Source organism: Sciurus vulgaris (assembly GCF_902686455.1).
Source record: "Sciurus vulgaris genome assembly, chromosome: 7".
Taxonomy (NCBI): domain Eukaryota; kingdom Metazoa; phylum Chordata; class Mammalia; order Rodentia; family Sciuridae; genus Sciurus; species Sciurus vulgaris.
The window spans coordinates 128,400,436-128,410,804 of record NC_136467.1 but is presented as its reverse complement, the minus strand read 5'-3'; the positions used below and the strand labels follow the sequence as shown (position 1 = coordinate 128,410,804).

The window sequence follows — 10,369 nt, the reverse complement described above, 5'->3', positions numbered from 1 at the left end:
TCTCCATGCCCTGGATCAGGGTGTCTCCGTGATAGGAGGCAAAGGTGTGGAGGAAAAGTGACTCAGTCACTGAGAAACTGTCTTTCCTGCTCTCTTCTAATGTGCCTTTTCTTCTGCATGTGACCCTCCAGGCACTCTGATCTTCCACCAGAATTCCTAAACTCTTGTTCAAATTGGTCCCCACCCCACCACCACTGTGGAGCTTGCCCCCTGCTCTGAAAAGTCCTGTCTGTCATCTTGGTTACATCACCTTCTTCTCAATATGTAAGTTTTTTTTTTTTAACCTTTAAACATCCTCTCCTCTCATCTCCCTTTTTTGCTTGCAAAACATATAAATATTATTTTGCATGTCTACACATGTAACTTCCTTTGGAATCTTAAATTATAGCACATGTGATATTGAATCTTAGCCACACTTGCATTTTTTTTAATATGTAACCTAAAATGAAGAACAGCTTCCAAAACTATTCATAAATATTAGCCTTAATATTGTTGTTTCTGTTTCTTTGCACATTTCAAACCAGTTACATGAAGCTTACACAAATTTATTATAGCTTAGGTATAAGTTTTTCGCATGTTCTAAATGAGAAAATTGCAAGAAATAGTATAGATGACTAAACAAAATTTCAACAACTTGTCAGTGAAAAACTTAGGGTACGATTATGGATTTTTAGGTCTGGCAACTCATCCTTATTATCAACCACACCCAAAGCAAAACATATGCTCTGAAATTATCCCAATGTCAACCCTAACCCTAGAGCAAATATTTGGGTGATAGATTTCCCTATCACATATGAATTTGTGCCACAAACAACTTTGCTAAAGCATCAATAGTGAAGTCAGCATTTTCCAAGATATGAATGTAGCCTCACCTCGTGGAAGGACAAGTTTCTCCAACCTGTAAATTTCTTCTTTCCATCCAGACACATGACTCCCAATGTTGTCTACATCATTGTATATTTAGTGCTGTGCAGTACATTCCTTATGTGCATGCACAAGTATCTTTAGATTTTATTACTCTGAAGAACAGGAATATGGGTATATATGTGACATCCAGGAAATCACAGAAGACAGCTCTGCTTCCTGCTCAGGTACACTCAGACTCGTTCCTCCTGTGGCCATCTGTACATTTTTTCTAACTCTCTTTTATATTTGTGAATTTGGAAAGGGTATTGGCCATTATGTATTAGAATATCAAGTGATTTCAAGAGCAATAAACTTTCAAATACAAATCAATAAGTACCAATCATTATTCAGTAACCATTCCTTACAGAAGAGTTGGGAAAATTGCATGATTTTTCCCCAGATATTCACCAGGTTATGCAAATTAACATTTCAGCATGAGTACTTTACCATTCCCTTTTTATAGTTATACAACATTAAAATGCATTTTAATTTTCCTAATATATTTCAATCTATAATGCACACCTACTCCTAAGTGATTCTGGACCTCCATTAACTTGTAATGTTATTCAGTATGTCCCACTTATAATTAGCTTAATAGTACTGACAATTGTGGACATTTATTTTATATACTATTCTTCTATTTAGATTCTTTGGTCTTTATGCATGATAAGTGTGATGTTACTCATTGTTGGTGAGAATACCACAGAAATACTACTGTGTCCTCCTCTGCATACTGTTACAGGTATATGGTATTCATTTATTCCACTGGTGACATTAACTCTAATTCTTTCATTAACAAGGTGTCTGCTAGACTTCTTTGCTATAAAGTGTTCTTGTCTGCCTTGGTATTGCATGAGTATCATGGCAAAACATGTTGAGATGAGGTGGGATTCTGTTTTTGGACAAACTTCCAGTCACTAGTCTATTATCAGGAATACTTTATAATCCTTCTCAGGGACAATTATTACTGTAGTGGTTGCCAAATGGTAACTTATAGAATTAAATCATTCCTTCCATATGTATTGTTTGTTGTGGTAAGCTGAAGAATGCCTCCTGATCCCTAGAATATTGGATTACATACAGCCTTACATGTCAAATGGTTTTACAAATGTGATTAAATTGAGGTTCTTTTGATGAGAATACCATCCTCAATTTTCTGGTTGAGGTCCTTCAATCACTGGGATCATTATGAGAGGAAGGTGAAAAATATAAAAGATAGGAGATTCTATACTGGTGATTTTTAAAAACAGAGGGAGAGACTTTGAGAAGGAATGAGATGTCTTCTACTGAAAGTTGCAGAACAAATGTAACCTTGTAAGTTAACATAGACTTCTGATCTCTATAAATATTAGACAATTATTTTTTGCTGGACACAATGGCACACACCTGTAGTCCCAAAGACTTGGGAGGCTGAGGCAGGAGGATTGCAAGTTCAAGGCTAGCCTTAGCAATTTATCAATACCCTGCCTCAAAAAAAAAAAAAAAAAAAAACAAACAAAAAAAAAACGGATAGGGACATAGCTCGGTAGTTAAGCACCTCTGGCTCTGGGTTCATTCCCTGGGTTCCTGTCCAAATCTGAGTCTAAGTTGCGCCAAGCATACTGTTTTCCCATTCCAAAGAAAGAATTTAGAGAGCTCAATGTAGGTGTTTGGACATTTTATTATTCAAGCTCTTCTTGGGGGTAGAGCTTGGGATACAATGAAGGATATAATGTGTTTTACTCCAGTTCTATTTTATTCAAGTCAATTCCATCTCATTAGTGGGTCAGACTACTCAAGGATGTCCTTGTGTTGTGGTCACAGGGAGTTCTAAGCAGATCCAACAGTCTAGTTAGCATGATATACAACTTCCATTTCCCAGGCCAGGATTAGATCACTTAGTGATAACCTATGGAGAATATGACAAATGTTTAGTAGACCCTAATGATGCCAAATCAGCCGCATTAAGCACAGGCTACTGAACAATCTTGTTTTAGTAACAAGATTGTTACTAAACAGCAGGCCTCGATGGGCAAGGGTACCTTACCAATCTATCTTTTGTACTGCAGGGTATAGAAAGAATAAGACAGCTGTGGAACGTATAAGGACCACAAACTGATACAATCTGTCTGTCTGATGGTAATCTGTCTCTCATTGTTGAAGAGGGACCTTATCACGTTTGATAGGCCTTCTGATTGCATCTGTTATTGATGGGTAGCAACATGGCACCCCAGCCCACAAGCTGTGTATTCAGCCAACTGGTCCCTGTGAGAAGCATCAGGGGAGCAGGGAAGCAGCAGAATGGTGGCCTGGGTCAGTTAAAGCACAGGCAACAGGCATGGGCTGCTATGCAGAGCTTGCCATGTTGTGGGCCCTAGGTGTGGCAGGCCAGCACCTAGCTGGGGTAAGCCAAGAGGTTATTGTCGGGCAGTCTGCTGCAGTGCACTCCATGCAGCTCTCAGCTCCAGAACCCTCACTGAGTAGACATAATTCAATTATTTTAGCCTTGAGCTTCCTGGCCTGCCATAAGAAAATGGAATGACATTCAAGGGTAACCAATAGCCTCTCCAATTGTTAATTAGCATAAATTTAGATGAATAGCAGTGACCCAAGTGCTAAATAAATTCCTTGACTAGCACAATCTGCAGGGGAAGACCTGCTGTAGGGTCCCCTATTGCACTGCAGAGTTCTGCCCCTTTTTCTACTCTTGAATATATCTTACTCTTTCGTTCATTCAGTCTGGTCTGTGGATTTCATTCTTCAAATTCATGAGATAGAAACCTTAAAGAAGAACTTGACAACGAGCTGCTGGGGTCTCCTTCAACATTGGAGGGAATGGCCCACCATCAGGAACTGTAACACTTCTCAGTTGAAGAGGCCTACATCTTGTAGAGACCCCCACCTGCCAGCAGAAGCAGTGAATCCCATTTCATCTCAAAATTCCAGTTTCAGTAATGCTGAGAACAGAAAAGATCGTCCTTGATGCAGAAGCATCAGGCAATTTTATGGGCAGTCCCTTGTGCCACCCCCATCTACATAGTCTTTTACTATCCATGTGTTAATATGTGATGAAATCAAATGGCAATTTCCTCTCTGAGGATTTTTTCAATCATCGTATCTTCATTAGTTTTGTGAGCTGGACTGGTGTTTCTCTGGTGATGGGCTCCACAGCAAGTATAACATAAGTGGTGCACACTTGTCTCCCAAAGCTACAAATTTATTCTTCCCCATTCTGTAAATGTAACAAATGTCCAATAGCAGTCTTATGTGTTTTAATCTTCTGCCATAGCCCCATCCAAAAACCTCTGGAATAACATGGATGATAAGTTCAGTAGGTTTGAATGTGTCTAGTAATCCAAAGATTTGTGCCTGTTTTGCTGTCCATTTGGCCTGATTAAAGGCCTCAGAGAAGATGGCAGAGCAGAGTTCAGCAGTGACTCCTGACCCTTCCACACCACAGTAAGGAGGCAGTGAAGGAAAAGCTGATCAGAGAAATGGTAACCATATCAGTGTTCTCAAACCCAATATTTGACAGTTTGAGACTTTCAGACATGTGAATTTGGTTACTGGAGCAGAAAATAAGGACAGATTTTCTTAACCCCAATCCTGGACCTGAGTAGGGTCAATAGGGAGGGAAAATAGAAAGAAAAGTAGGGAGAAGAGAAGCACATAAGCTTATTTCCTTAACAAAAGATGGAAATTAAAGCAGATCAAATTAAAATGCAATAGTAGCAGCAGTGTCAGTGTAAAATACCAAGCAGTTTAACACAAATTATAGATTGAAAGTGATGTGGAACATGAAAGACATTTTGTGGAGTCCACAGCTGGCCAATCTCCCTAGAAGAAAATTAAATCAATGTAGTATCACCCCACTTTCAGAGAGCCAAAAGTGAAGCCACAGGGAATACATGCAGTGGGATGTCTCAATAATCCATCTAGAAGGAATTTGTAGAGTGCAACTAGTCAAAAGTTGATGAAAATCCTACTGCCTCACCACAGACAAGTAGAATGGTAGAGTGGACTCAAGAGCTGATCACTACAGGGAAGTGCAGTCCTAATCCAGTGCTCTGCACAGCCCCCATGGGAATAAGAGCAGGGATGGGGGTGGATGCCCACAATCCATACCATGTGAGTGAAGGCCCAGGCATGGATAGGTAGGAGAGCTGTCTCTGTCCTGGAAATAGAGGGGGATGTCATCCGCAGCTACTGGTAGTGGAAGCTTGGATGTGGCCAAGATGGACCAGACAGTGAAGGGGCATGGCACCCATGGTTCACAATCTTGGACAGTGAGAGTTTGAAACCAGTGGACTATCTCTTTCCTGGTTGGATCGATGGTGCCCTGGCAATCTGTGTCAGTCTGGGGCAGGGGGATGCTTTTGCATCAGGCCCTATATGAAGTTGTAACAATCTTATTATTTATATTTTTTTCTTTTTTTTTTTTCTATTGACACCATTTATTCAGCTTTTAACCACTCTATGGAGAATTTATTATCAAATTCTCCAAATGCCAATTTTTCCACATCAGAAAAATAACATGTTTTTTTTAAATTTTATTTTTCATTTTGATTCACTTTACACAAATGGGGTACAATTTTCAGTTTCTGTGGTTGTACACAATGTAAATTCACACCATTCATGTAATCATACATATATATAGGATAGTGATGTCTGTCTCATTCCACTATCTTTTATAAGCCCTCCTTCTCCTCCTCTCATTTCCCTCAATGTAATATAAAGTACTTCCATTATTTGTCACCCCCCCCCAACCCATTATGTATCATTATCCACTTATCAGGGAAAACATTCGCCCTTTACTTTTTTGGGATTGGCTTATTTCACCTAGCATAATATTCTCCAATTCCATCAATTTACCTGCAAATGGCATAATTTTATTCTTCTTTATGACGGAACAATAGTCCATTGTGTACCTATACCACAGTTTCTTTATCCATTCATCTGTTGAAGGGTATCTAGGTTGGTTCCGCAATCTAGCTATTGTGAATTGAGCTGCTATAAACATTGATGTGGCTGCGTAACTATTGTATGCTAATTTCATGTCTTTTGGGTATAAACTGAGGAGTTATATAACTGGGTCAATAGGATTCATTCCAAGTTTCTGAGGAATCTCCATACTGCTTTCCAGAGTGGCTGCACCAATTTGCAACTACCAGCAATGTAAATGAGTACCTTTTTCCCCCACATCCATGCCAACATTTATTATCGTTTGTGTTCTTGATAATAGCCATTCTAACTACAGTAAGATGAAATCTTAGAGTAGTTTATTTTGCATTTCTCTATTTACTAGAGATGTTGAACACTTTTTCACATATGTGTTAATCACCTATATGTCTTCTTCGGTAAAGTGTCTGTCCAGTTCCTTGGCCCATTTATTAATTGGGTTCTTTCTATTTGTGGTGAAAAGTTTTGTAAGTTCTTTAGAAGTTTTGGAGATTAGTGCTCTATTTGAAGTGTGTGTGGAAAATATTTTCTCCCACTCTCTAGGCTCTCTTTTCCCATTATTAATTGTATGCTTTGCTGAGAGAGATCTTTTTCCTTTGAATCCATCCCATCTATTGATTCTTATTTTAATTTCTTGTGAATATATAACATCACTTAGAAACTGTTTTGACAATCTATACTCCAACAAAATAGAAATATTGAACACATTGAGAGGTTTCTAGTGACATATGATCCTCCCAAACTGAATCAGGAAGACATACACAATTTAAACACATCCATTTCAAGCACTGAAATAGAAGAAGCCATCAAATACATACCAAGGAAGAAAAGCCTGGAAGCAGATGGATTCTCAGCTGAGTTCTAAAAGACCTTTAGTGAAGAACTAATACCAATATTCCTCAAGGTATTCCAGGAAATAGAAAAGGAGGGAACCCTTCAAACTCATTCTGTGAAGCTAATGTTACTCTGATACCAAAACCAGACAAGGACACATCAAGGAAAGAAAACTTTAGACCCATATCCCTCCTGAACATATATGCAAAACTTCTTAACAAAATCCTGGCAAATCACATACAAAAACATATTTAAAAGATGATGCAATATGATCAAGTGGGGTTTATCCCTGGAATGCAAGTTAGGTTCAATATCAAGAAATCAATAAACATAATTCGTCTCATCAATAGACTTAAAGTTAAGAATCATATGATTATTTCAATAGATGCTGAGAAAACATTTGATAATATACAGCACCCCTTCAAGCTCAGAACAGTAGAAAAAACAGGGATAGTAGGAACATACCTTAACATTGTAAAGACTATCTATGCTAAGCCCACAGCCATCATCATTTTAAATGGAGAAAAATTGAAATCATTCCCTCTAAAAAGTGGAACAAAGCAGGGATGCCCTCTTTCACCACTTCTATTTGACATTGTCCTTGAAACTCTAGCCAGAGCAATTAGACAAAAGAAATTAAAGGAATACAAATAGGAAATCAATCTAACTCTTTAGGATTCAATCTACCTCTTCTCTTGAGATTTCAGGTTTTTCCTATCATTGATATCAAACTGATATAGATTGTCTGTGTGTCTTTTTGGCATTTAGATTTTGTTTTACAGTCAGAAAGAAGCTTTGATCCAAAAGAAAAATCATATCATAAAGTTCTTTCTAAAAGCACATCTAATTGAATCTGAATATCTTTCAACCTACATTAACATTTTGAATTCTCTACTATATTAGATATTGTCCCACCAATATTTTCATCAATACATTTTTTTATTTGGATTGAAATTATTATGGTTTCTATCATCACATAATGAAGGTAAACTAAAAATTCTGAAAAGATAACCGAAGTCCCTAATTTTGTAACATTGATTATTTGTTTCACTGAAATTTTCTTCTTTAGCTAGATTAGACATTTACTTAATGACCTTTTCTAATCAATTATTGTTCACTCTAGGATGGAAAAGAAGAAAATTGTATTTATGATGCTACTTTTTTTTTCTACAAAAGACAAATATTTGGATAAAACATAAAACAAGTTTGTGCTTTCTATTATTAATATTTCATTATGTTAAAATTTAAAGCTTTACTGAACAATCACAATATGTTGTACAAAAAGCACCATATACATTTTATCCATACTGTACTTTACTAAATACTTTTCTCATAAGCTTTGTTCTGTCATCAAACTTATATCTACTATCTATCTATCTATTTATCATATATTTTCCTAACAACCATCATGTTTTCGGTCCTTTTGAGAGTAACTTAGAGAGGTTATATTTCTTTACCAGTTTCTTTTTTACTTTTTATTTTTTTAAAGGACAGTATTTTAAATAAACTCTGTCAGTCACCAAAGGCTGCAAATTCAAGATAGAATATCATTCAATATTATCAAATGTGAAATATTATTATCCAAATAATAATTTAGAATTATCCTTATTTCCAAAAATTTAATTCTATGGTTTTAAGTGGAGGATAATACATTTAGAAATTGTGTGCTCTTAGTCTCCTTTAACCTGAAGAAGTTTCTCAAATTTGTGGACTTTTGTGACCTTGAGAATTTGAAGAGTACCATCTGCTATTTAGTCTCAATTGGAGATTGTGTTGTATTTGTTTATTATCAGAACTAGGCTGTATATTTTTGGCAGAAACACCACTGATTGATATTATATCCTGTTGGAAGCATCACATCTGCAAACCTTATAATGTTGGTCTGCATCAAACTGCTGCTGTCATTCATAATGTGGTCGTGGTGGTGTCCAACAGGTTATTGGACTATAAAATTTACTCTTTTCCCTTTGTAATTAATATGAAATTGCTCGAGGACTAGGGATGTAGCCCATTGGCAGAATACTAACCTAGTATGTGTAAGGCCCTGGATTTTATCCCCAATACCAAAAACTAAAATATAAGATAAAAGACAAGTAACAGGCAAGAGGTATTTTAGACTATGTAATAACCTGTTACGCATCACATATTTTACCATTGGATTTAATTCAATTTATTGTGTTCTGGTAGATAGAAGAGCTTTGTTTTCACTCCTACTCTATTTTTTCTTACAGTTTTAATACCCTATTAGTGTAAGGATTTTTATGCTCTTAACTTACTGGAAAAAATTTTATAAATTATCTATTAGAATTATAATAGAAATTCTAAATTGCCCTAGGATTGAACAGTGTCAGGAACTTATTATAAGCTTTGGTAATTTATCAAATTTCTCTAATATTTTTAGAGCTTTTACTTAATTATTTTGAAATTATGTGATTTTCTTCCCCCTTCAGGTAAAAAATGATGATGGAAAAACCAAAGCTACTTCTGAAGGATACTTATTTTACTGAGTTTTCTGAAATGACTTCACTTGGAAGCAACTCTCTTTGTGGTTATCTTGATATTCTACTTGTTGACACTGATAGGCAACCTGTTCATCATCATTTTTCCACACCTGGATTCCCATCTCCACACCCCAATGCACTTCTTCCTCTCAAATCTCTCTTTCCTGGATCTTTGCTACAGTATCAACTCCATTCCGCAACTGCTAGTGAACCTCTGGGGCCCAGAGAAGACCTTTTCTTATGCAGGTTGCATGGTTCAACTTTACATTGTCTTAGCACTAGGAAGCAGTGTGTCCTCCTGATAGTGATGTCCTATGACCGTTATGTAGCTGTGTGCAGACCCCTGCATTACACTGTCCTCATGCACCCTCAACTCTGCCACTTCTTAGCTCTAGCTTCCTGGTTATGTGGCTTTATAAACTCAGCACTCCATTCCCTCTTCACCCCCCAAGAACCCCTATGTAGACATCATCAAGTAGATCACTTCTGTAAAATGCTAGCACCTGAAATTGTCATGTGCTGATAGTCATGCTAATGAACTGACCCTCAAGGTCATGACTCTGTTCTGTTTTTTTGTTTTTTTTTTTCATCCCTGTCATCCTCATTCTGTCATCTTTTGGTGCCATTTTTCATGCTGTAATGAGGATGCAGTCAAGAACTGGACTTCAGAAAGTCTTTGGGACATGCGGAATCCATCTTATGGTTGTTTTCTTCTTTTTCATTCCAGTTCTGTGCATTTATCTCCAGTCACCAAGAGAAAATTCTCAAGATCAAGGGAAGTTCCTTTCCCTGTGTTATACTGTTGTCCCACCTTGCCTCAACCCTCTCAATCTACACTTTCATAATTGATGTAAGAGGAGCAGTTAGGAGACTACTAGGGTAAGAAGACCTGTGTACTGGTGACATTAATTTTGCGATAGTATATCTTGTTTTTACCAGTAGTTCATTGGTCCATCCATTCACACACTATCCTTTCACTCTATTTGACTTACTGAGCAAATACTTAAAGAAGGCAGCAGAGTACTCTCTAAAATATAAAAATACAACAATCTACTTAAATACATCTACTGGTGGAGAACTCAGCCACATCAATTCAAGATCTGTACCAATAGTGACTTTTTCCATATAACAATTCTAAAATTTTCATTTTTTTGAAAATGAGTGACTTATTAATAAAAGAGCATTTTATT

At 36.9% G+C, this 10,369-nt stretch overlaps 1 pseudogene across 1 annotated transcript; it reads left to right on the top strand.

Moving 5' to 3' along the window:
- The first annotated feature begins 3,107 nt into the window (after window positions 1-3,107).
- LOC306666982 (olfactory receptor 2J3-like) lies at window positions 3,108-10,028 on the top strand (annotated as a pseudogene). Its single transcript has 2 exons — window positions 3,108-3,198; window positions 9,213-10,028. The product of its transcript is annotated as an olfactory receptor 2J3-like (transcript).
- Window positions 10,029-10,369: the final 341 nt, after the last annotated feature.